General features: G+C 35.8%; 1 protein-coding gene and 1 long non-coding RNA gene across 8 annotated transcripts in view; one reads left to right on the top strand and one right to left on the bottom strand.

Annotated features, from left to right (window-relative positions):
- GRIK2 (glutamate ionotropic receptor kainate type subunit 2) overlaps window positions 1–16820 on the top strand; it is a 728978-nt gene that overhangs the window by 620410 nt on the left and 91748 nt on the right. The gene's annotated exons all lie outside the window — the stretch shown is intronic.
- LOC116549545 lies at window positions 12148–13473 on the bottom strand. Its single transcript, XR_004267933.1, has 2 exons — window positions 13321–13473; window positions 12148–13249 (listed from the first exon to the last, which is right to left on the bottom strand). It is a non-coding gene; the product is annotated as an uncharacterized LOC116549545 (long non-coding RNA).

The raw sequence follows: 16820 nt of genomic DNA, 5'->3' as shown, positions 1-16820 counted from the left end.
ACATTGATTTTGTATCCTAAGATATTGCTGAAGTTGCTTATCAGTTTAAGGAGATTTTGGGGAGAAACAATGGGGTATTCTAAATATACAATCGTGTCATCTGCAAATAGAGACAATTTGACTTCCTCCTTTCCTAATTGAATACTGTTTATTTCTTTTTCTTGCCTGATTGCTCTGGCTAGAACTTCCAATACTATATGGAATAGGAGTGGTGAGAGAGGGCATCCTTTTCTAGTGCCACATTTCAAAGGGAATGCTTCCAGTTTTTGCACATTCAGTATGATATTGGCTGTGGGTTTGTCACAAATAACTTTTATTATTTTGAGATACGTTCTGTCAATACCTAGTTTCTTGAGAGTTTTTTTGCATAAAGGGCTGTTGAATTTTGTCAAAGGCGTCCTCTGCATCTATTGAGATAATCATGTCGTTTTTGTCTTTGGTTCTGTTTATGTGGTGGATTACGTTTATAAACTTGCATATGTTGAACCAGCCTTGCATCCCCGGGACGAAGCCTGCTTGATCATGATGGATAACTTTTTGATGTGTTGTTCCAATTGGTTTGCCAGTATTTTATTGAAGATTTTTGCATCTATGTTCATCATGCGTATAGGGCTGAAGTTTTCTTTTTTTGTTGAGTCTCTGTGGGTTTTGGTATCAGGATGATGTTGGTCTCATAAAATAATTTTGGGAGGAATCCCTCTTTTTGGATTGCTTGGAATAGTTTGAGAAGGAGTGGTACCAGCTCCTCTTTGTATGTCTGGTAGAATTCAGCTGTGAACCCATCTGGACCTGGGCTTTTTTTGGGTGGTAAGCTCTTAATTGCTGCCTCAACTTCAGACCTTGTTATGGGTCTGTTCAGGGTTTCGGCTTCTTCCTGGTTTAGGCTTGGGAGGAGGCAAGTGTCCAGGAATTTATCCATTTCTTCCAGGTTTATTAGTTTATGTGCATAGAGTTGTTTGTAATAATCTCTGATGATGGTTTGAATTTCTGTGGAATCTGTGGTGATATCCCCTTTATCATTTTTTATTGCATCAATTTGGTTATTCTCTCTTTTCTTTTTTATTAATCTGGCTAGTGGTCTGTCTATTTTGTTGATCTTTTCAAAAAACCATCGCCTGGATTCATTGATTTTTTGAAGGGTTTTTGTGTGTTGATCTCCTTCAGTTCTTCTCTGATCTTAGGTATTTCATGTCTTCGGCTAGCTTTTGAGCTTTTTTGATCTTCCTCCTCTAGCTCTCTCAATTTTGATGATAGGGTGTCAGTTTTAGATCTTTCCTTGCTTCTCATGTGGGCATTTATTCCTATAAAATTTCCTCTAGACACTGCTTTTAATGTGTCCCATAGATTCTGGTATGTCGTGTCTTCATTTATTCCTATAAATTTTCCTCTAGACACTGCTTTTAGTGTGTCCCATAGATTCTGGTATGTCATGTCTTCATTCTCATTGGTTTCAAAAAATATATTTATTTCTCCCTTCATTTCATTGTTTATCCAGTCAACATTCAAGACCAACTTGTTCAATTTCCATGAAGTTGTCCAGGTCTGAGTTAGTTTCTTAATTCTGAGTTCTAACTTGATTGCACAGTGGTCTGAGAGACTGTTTGTTATGATTTCTGTTCTTTTACATTTGCTGAGGAGTGATTTACTTCCAATTATGTGGTCAATTTTAGAGTAGGTGTGATGTGGTTCTGAGAAGAATGTGTATTCTGTGGATTTGGGGTGGAGAGTTCTGTAAATGTCTATTAGGTTTGCTTGGTCCAGGTCTGTGTTCAAGTCTTGGATATGCTTGTTAATTTTCTGTCTTATTGATATGTCTAATATTGACAGTGGAGTGTTAAAGTCTCCCCCTATTATTGTGTGGGAGTCTAAGTCTCTTTGTAGGTCATTAAGAACTTGCTTTATGTATCTGGGTGCTCCTGTATTGGATGCATATATATTTAGGATTGTTAGCTCTTCTTGTTGCATTGATACTTTTACCATTATGTAATGCCCTTCTTTTCTTTTTTGATCTTTGTTGGTTTAAAGTCTATTTTATCAGAGACTAGGATTGCAACTCCTGCTTATTTTTTCCTCTCCATTTGTTTGGTAGATCTTCCTTCATCCCTTTACTTTGAGGCTTTGTGTATCCTTGCATGTGAGATGGGTTTTCTGGATGCAGCACACTGTTGGGTATTGACTTTTTATCCAATTTGCCAGTCTGTGTCTTTTGATTGGGGCATTCAGCCCATTTACATTTAGGGTTGATATTGTTATGTGTGAATTTGATCCTGCCATTTTGATGCCAGCTGGTTGTTTTGCCCATTAGTGGATGCAGTTTCTTCATTGTGTCGATCTTCTTTACCATTTGGTACATTTATGGAGTGGCTGGTACTGGTTGCTGCTTTCTGTGTTTAGTGCTTCTCTCAGGAGCTCTTGTAAAGCAGGCCTGGTGGTTATGAAATGTCTGAGCAATTACTTGTTCATAAGGGATTTTATTTCTCCTTCACTTCTGTAGCTTAGTTTGGCTGGATATGAAATTCTAAGTTGAAAGTTCTTTTATTTAAGGATGTTGAATATTGGTCTTCACTCTCTTCTGGCTTGTAGGATTTCTGCCGAGAGATCCACTGTGAGTCTGATGGGCTTCCCTTTGTGGGTAACCCGACCTTTCTCTCTGGCTGCCCTTAGCGTTTTTTTCCTTCATTTCAACCCTGGTGAATCTGAAGATTATGTGCCTTGGGGTTGCTCTTCTTGAGGAGTATCTCTGTGGTGTTCTCTGTATTTCCTGGACTTGAATGTTGGCCTGCCTTGCTAGGTTGGGGAAGTTCTCCTGGATAATATCCTGAAGAGTGTTTTCCAGCTTGGATTCATTCTCTCTGTCACATTCAGGTACACCTATCAAACGTAGATTAGGTCTTTTTACATAATCCCATATGTCTTGGAGGCTTTGTTCATTTCTTTTAACTCTTTTCTCTCTAATCTTGCCCTCTCATTTTATTTCATTGAGTTGATCTTCAATCTCTGATATCCTTTCTTCTGCTTGTTTGATTAGGCTATTGAAACTTGTGTATGCTTCCCGAATTTCTTGTGTTGTGTTTTTCAGCTTCATCAATTCATTTATATTCCTCTCTGAGCTGTTGATTCTCCTTATCATTTCATCAAACCTTTTTTCAAAGTTCTTATCTTCTTTGCATTGGGTTAGAATGTGATCTTACAGCTCAGTGAAGTTTGTTATTACCCACCTTCTGAAGCCTGTTTCCGTCAATTCATCAGACTGATTTTCCATCCAGCCTTGTTCCCCTGCTGGGGAGGAGTTGTGATCCCTTGGAGGAGGAGAGGCATTCTAGTTTTGGGTATTTTAATCCTTTTTGCACTGGTTTATTTCCATCTTTGTGGATTTATCTACCTGTGGTCTTTGTGGTTGGTGACTTTCTGATGGGGTCTCTGAGTGGATGTCCTTTTTGTTGCTGATGAAGTTATTTCTTCCTGTTTCTTAGTTTTCCTTCTGATAGTCAGGCCTGCCTGCCGCAGGACTGTTGGACGTCCACTCCAGATCCTGCTTGCCTGGGGATCACCTGCAGCAGCCTCTGTGTTTTCACTGGGAATTGCAATTCAGAGCTTTTCCTATTCAACCATCTTGGAACATATCTTACTTTATTTTTAAATAAAAATTTTGAGCATGTACTACATATGCCTGAAAATGTGCTAGATTATATGGAAATTGATCAATAATAGATATATACATCCTCCTCCTTGAGGTTATGATATCATAGAGAAGATAAATATTAGGATATTATCAGGCATATCTTGAATGCTAGCTAAAAAGTTGGAGGGTGCTATAGAAACTGCATTAGTCAAGGACCTACAGAAAAACAGAACACACACATATACACACATAGGAAAATTTAATTTAAAGGTTTGGCTGACACAATTATAGGGTCTTTGCAAAGTCTCAATCTGTTGGCAAGCCAGCAAGCTGGCAACTCAGGCAGGGGAATGCTACAGTATTGAGGAAGTATTTCTTTTCTGAGAAATCTTAATTTTTGCTCTCAATGCCTTTCAACTGATTAGATGAGTCTCATCTATATCATTGAGGAAAATCCCCTTTACTTAAAGTCAATTGATTGTAGATGTTAGCTACATATACAAAATACCTTCAAGCAACACCTAGATTAACATTTGATTAAATAACTGGGAACTAACCTATCCAGGTTAATACATAAAACTAACCATCATAGCAATATAGAAAAGGGAGTATATGAAACAGTTAATCAGTCAAACTGGGGAGCTCAAGGTAGGTTTTATTTAAAAATTGAATTGAATTTAACTGAGAGATTGGAAACAAAAATAGAGTTAGCTAAGTAAAAATTAAGGTTAAATTATAAGGTAAGGTTGGATCCAGAAGAAACGAAATCTTGTGTAGAAATCTTCAAACATGAAAAGAATAGTGCTGATTATTTTGTTTCTTTCTTTTATATAGGAGGCACAAAAAAAGAAGAATGATTCTTCTTTTTTTGAAACCAAGGATGATTCTTTGGTTTCATGGAGTGAGTTATAGAACCATAAAAAAATAGTAGAGAAAAATCATAATTTCAGTTTTGGATCAGTTAACTTTGTAATGCATATGAGCACTCCACACAGAGATGTCTAGTAAGAATATAAGAATATCAGACTAGAGAGATTAGGTTTGATGTTATTAACTCAAGAAATCTAAATCTTGAGAATAGATGAAATCACCTAGGGAAGTGTAAGGTGAAGAGGCAGGTTGTTAGTTAGTGACCTGTGGCACTTAATTGACCAAGATTTCATAGGAAAATAACCGAAAAAAGGAGATTGAGAAAATAAGCCATAAAAAGAGATTGAAATACATAGATAATGTGGAGTGTGATCTCAGGGAAACCAAGAAAAGGCTTGTTCTAAGAAAAATGTTGTGATCAACAATGTTAAGTCCTGCGGAGATGTCAAGCAAGGCAAAGATAAAGAGGAATCCATTGGTCTTTCTGACATGAAATGCATTGCAGAAGCCCAATTTGAGGGAAGTAAGGAAAAACTGGAGTTGAGGAAATAGAAATAGCATGTGTGGAAATATAATCTGACTAAGTGCCTAAGAGTAGAAAAAGACCAAGAGTGCCAATAACGAAGGTCAAGTTGGACCAGTGGAGTCAGGTAGTTTTTAGACCATTTATTTGTAAACAATTATTTTATCTATGTATATATGTGTGTGTGTGTATGTGTGTGTGCATCTATCTATCTATCTATCTAATCTATCTGTCTATCTGTTCATTCATCTATTTAATCTATTTTTTCCATCATCTATTTAATCTATTTTTCTTTTGACTTAAATTATGAATGATCAAAGAGAGAAGAGATTTAAAAACTATAAACACAGGGAATCATTGATAGCATAACATCCCTGAAAAAATAGAAAAGTATCATATACAAAACAAAAATCATTTAGTTTTGGATGGAGGGTAGGGGTAGAGGGGTCTGTCATTATATTGGAAGGAGAGGAGTAAAAGGAGTTCAAAGTGAATGGAAAGCTAGCAAGATCTGACATTTCAGGAAAATGGAAAGTGTTTAAAGATCTACAATGAGAAATTGGAGATGAACTCATTGGGTAACAGTAAAATTATAGGGCAGTTTTGAACACTCAGTGGAAATTGGAGACCACTGAGGAAATTTATCTTCTGTTATGTAATATATTTTTCTCAGTGGAATTGAGTAGCTTAAATATAGTCATGGAATAAATGGCCAGATTTTTCTAGATTGTTTAGATGAATGTGACGAAAGGATAACAAAGCCCAGGAATTTAGGCTACTGGAAAAAAGAGAGCAGTTTAAAAGTGTTCTATGCGGTGGCTTATGCCTATAAACCCAGCACTTTGAGGGGCTGAGGAGGGAAGATCTCTTGAACCTAGGAGTTCACGGTCAACCTGGGCAACATGGAGAAATCCTGTCTCTATAAAAATATTAGCCAGGCATGGTAACACACTTGCAGTCACAGCTACTTGGGAGGCTGACGCAGAAGGATTGCTTGAGCCCAGGAGTTTGAGGCTGCCATGAGCTATGATCATGCCACTGAACTCCAACCAAGGTGACAAAGAGACACCCTGTCTCTTAAAAAAAGAAAAGGATCTGTGAAATCTGGATCTAGAACAGAGGTACGTGACATTAGAAAATAGAGGAAGCATACAGTAGAGAAAAAAAGTCTGGTGGACAGAAATTTCATTGTTTGGAAAAAAAAAACCTGTAGTGGTATAAACCAAATAGATAAGTAAGAGGACAGAATTTGTAGTTGTGCAGTGGAATGACTTATTAAAGAGTGATGGCTTCCATGGACTAGTGGAGGAAATTTTTGCAGAAGACAAACAAGCTAAGCCTTTAATCGGCTGTCCATGTGTCCATAAAATTGTCACAGTATCATATCAAAAATTGGAGTGGAAAACATGATGGAACAGGTGCCAATGACTTCAATGAGTGAGGAAGTAGCCAGGCAAGTAGGCAGTGACAGAAATGAAGTGACAGGGGAATTTATAAAGCCATGTGGTATGTACTAAATAGGAGAGAGATTTTTTTTCCTTTTTACAAGAGAGAGTATAATATGAAATAAAAATAATTGAGTGTATACCTATTTATTAGTGGTTATGTTATATGGGTGAGATTGAGTCCTCTGTGAAGCAGATGCCAAGATGGAATTAGAAGTGCCAAGATTTATTAGAAACTATCTGTGAGGGATAAAGAAGAAGGGAAGGAAGCAGAAGCAGGCAAAAAATGCCTTCAGACAGCAATTCAGCCCTGACATGTGTAAAAGGAGATAAGGAAGGAAGAAGTATTTGGTAGAAAACCCTTAAGACTACCCTGGCATTCTGCAAAAGCGTCAGACAGACCAATGTGGAGTCCCCAGGCAAATGTTACTCCTTGGAAAAATCCCACATCAGGCAGGCATGTCCAGATTTAGAGACCTCACCATATTTAATCATTGGCTGTGAGCAGAACATGGATATGTGGCTTTGGAGTAAAAGCCATCGTGGACCCCAAGGTGCTGGAGGCTGTCAGCCAATTCTGCTTACATGGGGGATTTTCTTGAAGGAAGAAAGATATCTAGAACCTGCACGCTTCATCCTCTCAAGTATCCCACCTCTTCCACACAGTCCTTTAAGCCTTTTCTCATGGCACTATTTTATTTGGTTTGTTTTGCTTTCTTTCCTAGAAATACTCTGTTTAGAAAATGACACCTACTAAATAAAGCTTTCCGAGAAACTTTCCTGAAGGTGGACTATATGACAAATATACTTGAAACGGACCAAACAAAGTTATTCTTGTGAATTAGATGCAGCAGTTTATATGCTTACTTGTTGAAGAAAGAAAGTGATCTAAATTCTAATCTGGATGTAAAAATCTTAAAATAAAATAATGATAGTTACATTCCTGCCTAATAGGACATTTTTTTTCTGAGCCCCACATAATTTTATTGTCGGAGACTAAGTCCATAAGCCTGGCTACCAGGTGGCTTCTGATCTTCATGCAGAGTATGGCTTGGATGTCAGTGTGTTATGGATCAAATCTGACGGGTTGAAAGTCTGTGTATCACAGGTGTTTCAAGATTAAAGGCAGGGGAGGGGTCTCTTCATCAGGGAACTGACATTTGTTATATGCACTTGATTATACATTTCCATATCTAATTATATAAAGAGTTTAAGAACACTATATCCGCATCTCTGCCATGTATGATCTGGAACTTTAAAAATGTCATTTGTTATGAAATGACTAAATATAGTAGTATCATGGCTATTGAATTGTCCTTTTCTTGACTGTCAGACAGTAACCTCATCATATCATTTAATTCTGATTGGCAGCTGTTGGGTACTATTCATCTTACTTTTTTCCCCTTGAACATTACTCACTTTATAATCATTATATCTTCAATACTGGTGTCATACATTTGAAGCAATCTGGCAGTTCCTGACAGAAGGAAGTTAGAATATAAAAGCCAACTCCGTTGTATTTTTTTTTCTGGTAGAATTGCTGATATACCAACAACCATTGAAATATTATGAAAAAGTAGTTGAATTAAACAATGTCAGTGGCTTATAAATAATAATCAGCTCACTTTTATTAAAGCTATGTACATAATATTTAGAATTATTTGCTAATGATCAGTTTTCTATTTAATAGAAAAGCTGTAATTATTTACTAGCAATAAATAAATGACAGTTATTTTGCAGAATTAGCTGCTGCCTTTAAATCTCTCCTCTGCCCCAGTTTCTAATACTACTTAAGGGCAGAAATATGGATATTTCTGAACTGCTATTTTGTTTCTATCTCCGTATGTTATATTAATCATGAGCCACAATACCCCACTTTCCATGGTCAGTTTTGGATAACATATCTTACTGTCAACCAATTAGTATATCCAGTTGTCATATACACAGTTTTTTGCCTAGTAAAAAACAAACAGGAACAAGTCAGTTTTATGCTCCCAAATTCAGTTAGTATGATAGCAAACAAAGGATAAGCGACGACAGTAAGAACGTTTTAGAATTGAAAGATTGTTGGAAAAATAGGAAGTAGCAGTCAGAGAGTGAACTACAGGAAACTGATTATGAAAGAGTTGAAGTTTTTAGTCATGGCAATGCTTAGGCTATGATCTGGTAACGTGATTTTTTTTAAATACATGCTTTAAGTTCTGGGGTACATGTGCAGATCGTGCAGGATTGTTGCATAGGTAGACACATGCCATGGTGGTTTGCTGCATCTATCCCTCCGTCACCTACAATAGGTATTTAACCTAATGTTATCCCTCTCCAAACCCCCCACCCCCTGCTATCCCTCCTGTAACCCCACCAACCCTAACAGACCCTAGTGTGTGAATTCCCCTCCTGTGTCCATGTGTTCTTGTTGTTCAACACCCATTTATGAGTGAGAACATGTGATACTTGGTTTTCTGTTCTTGTGTTAGCTTGCAGAGAATGATGGTTTCCAGATTCATCCATGTCCCTGCAAAGGACATGAACTCAACTTTTTTATGGCTACATAGTATTCCATAGTGTATATGTGCCACATTTTCTGTATCCAGTCTATCATTCATGGGCATTTGGGTTGGTTCCAAGTCTTTGCTGTTGTAAACAGTGCCACAATGAACATACATGTGCATGTGTCTTCATAAAAGAACAATTTATAATCCTTCAGGTATATACCCAGTAATGGGATTGCTGGGTCAAATGGTATTTCTATTTCTAGATCCTTGAGGAATCTCCACACTGTCTTCCACAATGGTTGAACTAATTTACACTCCCACCAACAGTGTAAAAGCATCCCTATTTCTCCACAACCTCTCCAGCATCTCCAGATTTTTTAATGATTGCCATTTTAAATGGCGTGAGACAGTATCTAGTGTGGTTTTGATTTGACCAGTGATGATGAGCATTTTTTCATATATTTGTTGGCCGAATAAATGTCTTCTTTTGAAAAGTGCCTGTTTATATCCTTTGCTCACTTTTGAATGGGTTTGCTTGTTTTTTTCTTGTAAATTTGTTTTGGTTATTTGTAGATTCTCGATACTAGCCCTTTGTCAGATGGGTAGCTTACAAAAATTTTCTCCCATTCTGTTGGTTGCTGGTTCATGCTAGTGATTGTTTTTTTTTTGCTCAGCAGAAGCTCTGGAGTTTAATTAGATCCCATATGTCTATTTTGGCTTTTATTGCCATTGCTTTTGGTGTTTTAGTCAGGAAGTCCTTGCCTATGCCTATGTCCTCAGTTGTATTGCTTACGTTTTCTTCTAGGGTTTTTATGGTGTTAGGTCTTATGTTTAAATCTTTAATCCATCTTGAGTTTAATTTTGTGTAAGGTGTAAGGAAGGGGTCCAGTTTCAGCTTTATGCACTTGACTAGCCAGTTTCCCAACACCATGTATTAAACAGGGAATCCTTTCCCTGTTGCTTGTTTTTGTGAGGTTTGTCAAAGATCAGATCGTTGTAGATGTGTGGCATTACTTTTGAGGCCTCTGTTCTTTTCCATTGTTGTAGATCTCTGTTTTGGTACCAGTACTATGCTGTTTTGATTACTGTAGCCTTGTGGTGTAGTTTGAAGTCAGGTAGTGTGATGCCTCCAGCTTTGTTCTTTTTGCTTAGGACTGTCTTGGCTATGCAGTCTCTTTTTGGTTCCATTTGAAGTTTAAGGTGGTTTTCTCCAGTTCTGTGAAGAAGGTCAGTGGTAGCTTGATGGGAATAGCCTTGAATCAAAAAATTACTTTGGGCAGTTTGGCCATTTTCACAATATTGATTCTTCCTAACCATGAGCATGGAGTATTTTTCTATGTTTGTGTCCTCTCTTAGTTCCTTGAGCAGTAGTTTGTAGTTCTCCTTGAAGAGGTCTATCAAATCCCTCGTTAGTTGTATTTCTATGTATTTTATTCTCTTTGTAGCCACTGTGAATGGAAGTTTGTTCCTCATTTGGCTTTCTGTTTGAATATTTTTGTTGTATAGGAATGATTGTGATTTTTGCACATTGATTTTGTATCTTGAGACTTTACTGAAGTTGCTTATCATCTTGAGATTTTGAGACTTTAAAGCGTGTTAGAGTTTAGAGATGAGTAGAGAAAAATGGTGTGAAAAGGGCAATGACAGAAAAAGAGAGTCAGTATCCCATGATATTGGAATAAATAACTACCACTGCTAAGAATGGTGGAGGAAGCACCATCTTCAGGAGCTATCTGTTAAATGTGGAAGGCGAGTAGAATGTTCGCATAAGAGACTGAGCATGAAAGGACATTTGCTGAATGCCAGAGTGCACCCTGGAAAACTTGTGAGTGTGGGAATATAAGCAGAGGCGGGTACAAAGAAATGGCTCTGTCTTAATCCCTCTTGATGGAGGTGTGGTTGTACAGGGTTCACTTTGGATTGCTGTGGGAGGAATGTGCTTATACTCCACGCAAGAACTCTTAGTAGTCTATTGGTGAAGCTGGTTCTTCTAGCACACACTCCCCCTTCACCTGGTGAAGGAGGGACACGAAAAAGTGTAATTTGTCCACATTAGACATCTTGTCTATGTTAACCCCATGAATATTTTACCCTCTTTTTATTTACTCATCAGTACTCATTGACCTACTACTAAGCGTCAGGTGCAGTAGTGAGCACTTAGTCTCTGCCCTCCTGCTGCAGCCAAGAGTATGATATGGGAAAGAAACAGAGCCAGTTATTTCACAAATGATGACCAATTAAAGCTGGGGTGATTTCTGTGGAGGAAAAGTGCGTTTGGCAGGAAAGCATGTAACTGGAGGCCTAGATTTGTTTCAGTTGTCAGAGAGATTTCTTTGAAGAAGTGACACTTAACATTTTTTTTGAAAGGATGCTGGTGAGGGGGTGGGGAAACATGTCAGGCAGAAGGAAATGAATGGATAAGCAACTGAGGCATACATTCTACAAAATGCTCTTCCACTCCCTATTATGTCCTACACCCTCCCAATACACAGAGCTTCTGAGGCTGTTGAAAGAGCAAACACTTTTTGAAATCTTTAAAGAGAATTTGAAAAGTACAAATGATTCCTTCCAGTGGGATGAAGAAACAATGTTTTACCATTTTACTTTTCCAACTGCTTTTCTTGAGTCTGAGAGAAGGGGGTGGGGACCTCTTTTTGAGGGAAGTAATGTTTTAGATATCCCTCAGTAGAATTGGAGTTTGTTAGATTTATAAAGTAATTTATGTTAGTGTCAGAAGAATTTGAAAAGCAGGTGAGGGAATATAAGAGCAGTAGTATGGCGAATTCAAGAGTTTTTAAAAACTTTGCTCTTGTTTTATAATAGATTTGTACATCCAACAGTCTTTAAACTATTAATAAATCAATAATATGTCCTATTTCATTACTATGTGCCACCAAAGTATGCACATTGCTTGGCTCAGATCTTTTTAAGGATATATCTATACCTGTATAACATCAGGATTTCTAGATTTGCCTCATTTGGATTTCTAAGTATCTAATAAGATCTTTCAAGTTTCTAATACAACTTAATCATGGATTTATGAAACAGTTATAATGCCATGTGGAGTCATTTAAAACATTTGTATTAGTTATAAGAAAATAAACAGCATAAATAATAAAAATTATATTTCTTAAAAATATAAATGCTGAAGTAACAAATTAACCATTACCCTCTTATTTTTTCCTTTTCTTTATTAAAAAAAATTTAGAACAGGCAACTTGGATTAGTTTCTGGCCAGTCAACTATCTTTCTGTTTTCTTGGATCCCTACTTGGGCAGCTTTTTTTAAGGCATAGTCCCAGGCAACAGAATTTCACCTATTTTATTATATGAAACAGTGATCCAAGTTCCATTTTGCCACCTTTCCTTGATTTTCATATTTGAGCAAATGGAAGATAGAAGTACATGGTTAGACAAAATGAGAAAGAAATTCAAAAGTAGAATAGTTAGATGGATACATAGGTGGTTAGATACATGGCAGGCAAAATATGCAGAAAATATAAAAACAAACGGTTTTTGAACATTTAGTCCTTGCCAGGGACTATATTTTCACATTTGCTATTTCAAACCAAATATAAAGAATACAATGATACTAGAATCTTACAATTTGTGGTGGAGCTAGGGAAATCTTCTTATATCAATTTGTCATAAAACTTAGCAAAGTGGGTGTTCTTTTTAATCCTTAGCTTTGGTGGTTGCAGATGTCTTGAGTGTAGTCTCTTCCTTTCAGAATGCAAATACTATAATTTTCATGTCCGTCTCCCATGCCTTTCTCTAATTACTTTATTACCTGAATGGTCTCTTCAGAAATATAATTTTCTGGTAAAAATAAACTTTCATGGAGTTAATTGACAACTCTGTATTGTTTGCATATATGGTCGCTCTACCATGCATATATGGTAGTTAAGTTGCTCAGTTTTAATTTGGGGCAGTAGACTGAATGATCATCCATTTAAGAAGCTGAAGAGTAGCTTATCTTATTCAGTTTTATGTGAATCATGGGTGTAATTTAAAAGGCAGAAATGGGGAAAGTCTTTCTGGTCCTGGGTGGTGAAGCTTAAAAGAAGAAGAAGAGAAAAACTGAATTTAAAAGACCACATCTATTTCCTCAGAATTAACTGCTACTATCACCTGTTTTTGGTGTGTACAAGAATTCAGAATTTCTTCAGTGCCACAGCTGAGACAAAAGGTGCCTGGATTAGACAAAAGGGTAGACTACAGCAAAATATTTCAACAGACCCACATGGCACCTCTTACATAAACCCTCAGGTGCCGTTACCTTACAGGATGAATGACATCTCATTTGTAGCAAGTAAGAACTCAGAGACAGCATGGAAACCCAACCAGAAGCCCCTCGCTTTACTTCCACAAAGGTATATATGCTTCTTTCTATACTCAGATTCTAGATTTGGAAAAGGGAGAAACAGGGAAGTTCCCTTAGAGTGGAAAATCACACCTAAAAGATGGAATCCACATGTTCATTTTTCCTAATTTTCACCTGCTATAAATCAAGTAATGTCTTCATTTTAGCAAAACCATCAATTTTGACAATAAATGGCCACCTGGATATCAGGGAGCTTGAACTTTCAATCTATTTAATATATGCAATAAACTGACAGTTTTAAATTGGAAGATAATAAACTTGGCAAGTCTACTCCACAAAACTTGGCCTTTTATTGGTTTTCTATCCCTGCTTTCAAATTCTCTATATTCCCCATTATCATTGGAAATAAAAAATTGCAGAGCAAAATGAAGTTAGTTAGAGAAAATGATGATTGTTTTTGCATGTTATTTTAAGGGCTTACTTCTTAATTCTGCTGTCTCAATCTTGGGTAGACACGTCTGTGTGTAATGCAAGGAGAGTATTGCCACAATGTCTCTAATCACTGTTTTTTAATTCACATTGGTGAATGTCACCATCTTTTAGGGCATCCACCAAAAGTTTAATATAACTGTAAACCTAGAGTTTTTTTCTATTTTATAAATCCAGTAGTAAGTATCCTGGTGTTTTATTGAATTTCTAATGTTGAATGACCCACTGGCATATATCATTATCTAAGATAGTAAATAGATAACTTAATGATAAAAATATTTTGTTTAATGGAATATTTACTTGTAATCCCTCTTACATTTCATATAAGGTATGTACAAAACAGAGATTTTAACTTTTCTCACCTGAAATATCTACAATTTCCTGTTAATCTCAAAGAAAATGCATTATGTTTGAATAAGGCTGTCCTAGGAATGTACTGTAACTATGTATTTATAATTTCTTAACCTAGTTATGTTGACTTTTTGGACACCTTAGACTTTAAATTCTTAAAATTTATATACTGGTCTTTATTTTTGGGAAAGAAATTTGAGAATCACCATATATTTTTTGAAAAATTGGAAAATATGTTTGCTTATAGCAAAGGTAGGAAAATAGATGCTTATAGCATAAACATCATTGCCACTTATTTTGGAAAAAAAAAGCAAATTAAATAATTTCACAGAACAAAGCCAGGCTTTCAATAAAACTTAGGTGTTCTACATATACTACAGCTACATGAAAGTAACCAGTAATAAGTTAGTTTTAATATTCACATGTCAAATGGGTAAAATTACTAAATACTCTGAAAATATTCACTTATTAAGTTATGAATTACCTGATAGGTGCTTATTTAATGGAAAAGATCAACACTTTGAACCTAAAGCTTTGGCCATTTTCAATTTTAAATGATAACCTGGGATTCTAAACTGGACTGTTTTAACATCTCCAGTAGAAAGGTCATCGGAAAATGTAGGATATGAGATTGTTTTTCAGTCCCCCTCAGGAACCCTTAACTACCTTGCTTGTGTATAAAAAAGTTCCTGACAAAGAATTGTTCCACAAAAAATTTTATCGTTATTAACATCCCCCTTGACTAGAACTTAATTAAGTTTATTTGTACTTGTTGGGCACCACTGAACATCTAAGTTTCCTTTCAGTTCTGAAATATTCCTCAGCAGTTACTTAGAAAGAATTAAACCAAAACAGTTAATCTAGTAGAATCAGATATATTTGTGGCTTATACATGCAGAATACATATTAAAACACACACACACACACACACACACACACACACACACACACACACACACATTTTCAACTTCAACAGCATCTTCTATTTAAAGGAAGTCAGTAAAAGGCTACTTTTTTTCAGAATCTATCCAAAGAGAATTAGTCATGCAAGTAAAAATGTTCTTTTCATAACATTTTTTTCAGGAAGATGAACCCTATGTCAGACCCCAATAATGAAATTTAACTACATTTTAGCACAGCAATTGTAAAACATATTTTTTTCTTTAAAGAAGCAATGTACTCTTTTTCAAATAAAATAATACACAGCCTATATATACAATGAATATAAGCTGAGTTCTTCAGTGCCCCATGATCTCCTCCTTCTTCCCCTCTGGTGGGAGCTCCAGAGACTTCTCTGTTAAACCCAAGGCTTCACAGAGTACAGTGGAAAATATATTGCTATAAATTAGACATAACTAAACTCAGTGAATAGTCAGATAATAAGCAAGTGAAGTTGATTGTGTCAGCCATGGACAATCAGTAGTGGCACAACTGAAGTAAATTTAAGACTTCATAGCATTCCTTCAAGCATTAAAATTCAATGAAAAAAAAGCAGGCCAAAGAAAACACTTCTATAAATTATATTTTGTCCTTAAAGGGTATTTTTGTATTGCATTCTAGGCTAGATGTTGTTACATCATTAAAGGTAACTTTGTTTATTCTTTCTAACTAGAACATTTATCCCAGAAGCCATCATGCACCTCAATACTAGGTCTTATAACATGATAAAATTCCAACTCCTTTTATCAACCTAGATAAATAGTTTCTTATCTTCCCTGGTTACATTCTGGCTTTTGGCATCCTTCTTGAATGTAGGGCATAAAGTCTCCCACTGATTTGAAGAACTTTTGCCTTCTGATATACCCCTGCAAGTTTGGGACCCTATTTGGATTACATTGTGTGTCAACTTTGCTTAGTGAAGCACAATTTGTCCATAAATGAGGCTCATCCTTACCAGACAAACTCTGGGATTATAAATACATGTAATACTCTTAGCCCTTAGTAATAGAAGTCAAGGGTGGGGTAAAATGTGAAGGTATAAATCCAGAATAGTCTTAAAAGAAGGTTCTTAGAATAGATGCAGAGAGTATACATTGTAGTAGAAGGATGTGGAAAATTAAGAAAGAAAGTGATAATAAAATAGAGAAAATGGGTGAATGGAAGTCAATGTTAAAGTAAACATGTTTGGAAATTAATTTATATAAAATTTTGTGTATATGTAATATTTTTGCCTCATTATGTAATTATGCCATATATTTCCTCTCTAAAAAGAGAAAACATAATGTAACATAATATATTGTAAAAGCGATTGCATATTTTGTCTTGATGCTATTAAACAAGTGTTTCCCTTATAAAGTTTATGCCATATGCATTTTATACTATGAGAAACTACATTTGAATATGAATTTATGTACTTTTTTCTCAATGTCTGGATTTCAATCTCTTGCAAATTAGCAATTAAATTGAACTAGATGCACTCATCATATGATTTAAATGCCATTTGAATCTTTCAGAGTACTCATAAATATGATTATTTAATTTTAGTGGGTTATAATGATAAATCCCCAAAATGAAGACTTATTTTTTATTTCTTCAAGTAACAAAGGAATATATAATTTAGAATTATGAATAATGGAGATTTATTCTTAAATTATTCTTTTAATTTTACATTCAATATATTTCATGTATGTGAGAGAGTTATACTTCACATTCAAAAAGGGAAAAGTAATACAGCCATTAGTGAATGTGGTAGTGTGATTTTACTA

This window comes from Sapajus apella, unplaced genomic scaffold, assembly GCF_009761245.1.
Source record: "Sapajus apella isolate SASKATOON/1434 unplaced genomic scaffold, GSC_monkey_1.0 scaffold6, whole genome shotgun sequence".
Taxonomy (NCBI): domain Eukaryota; kingdom Metazoa; phylum Chordata; class Mammalia; order Primates; family Cebidae; genus Sapajus; species Sapajus apella.
Note: the sequence above shows the minus strand (reverse complement) of the source record. Positions and strands in the feature narration are given on the sequence as shown.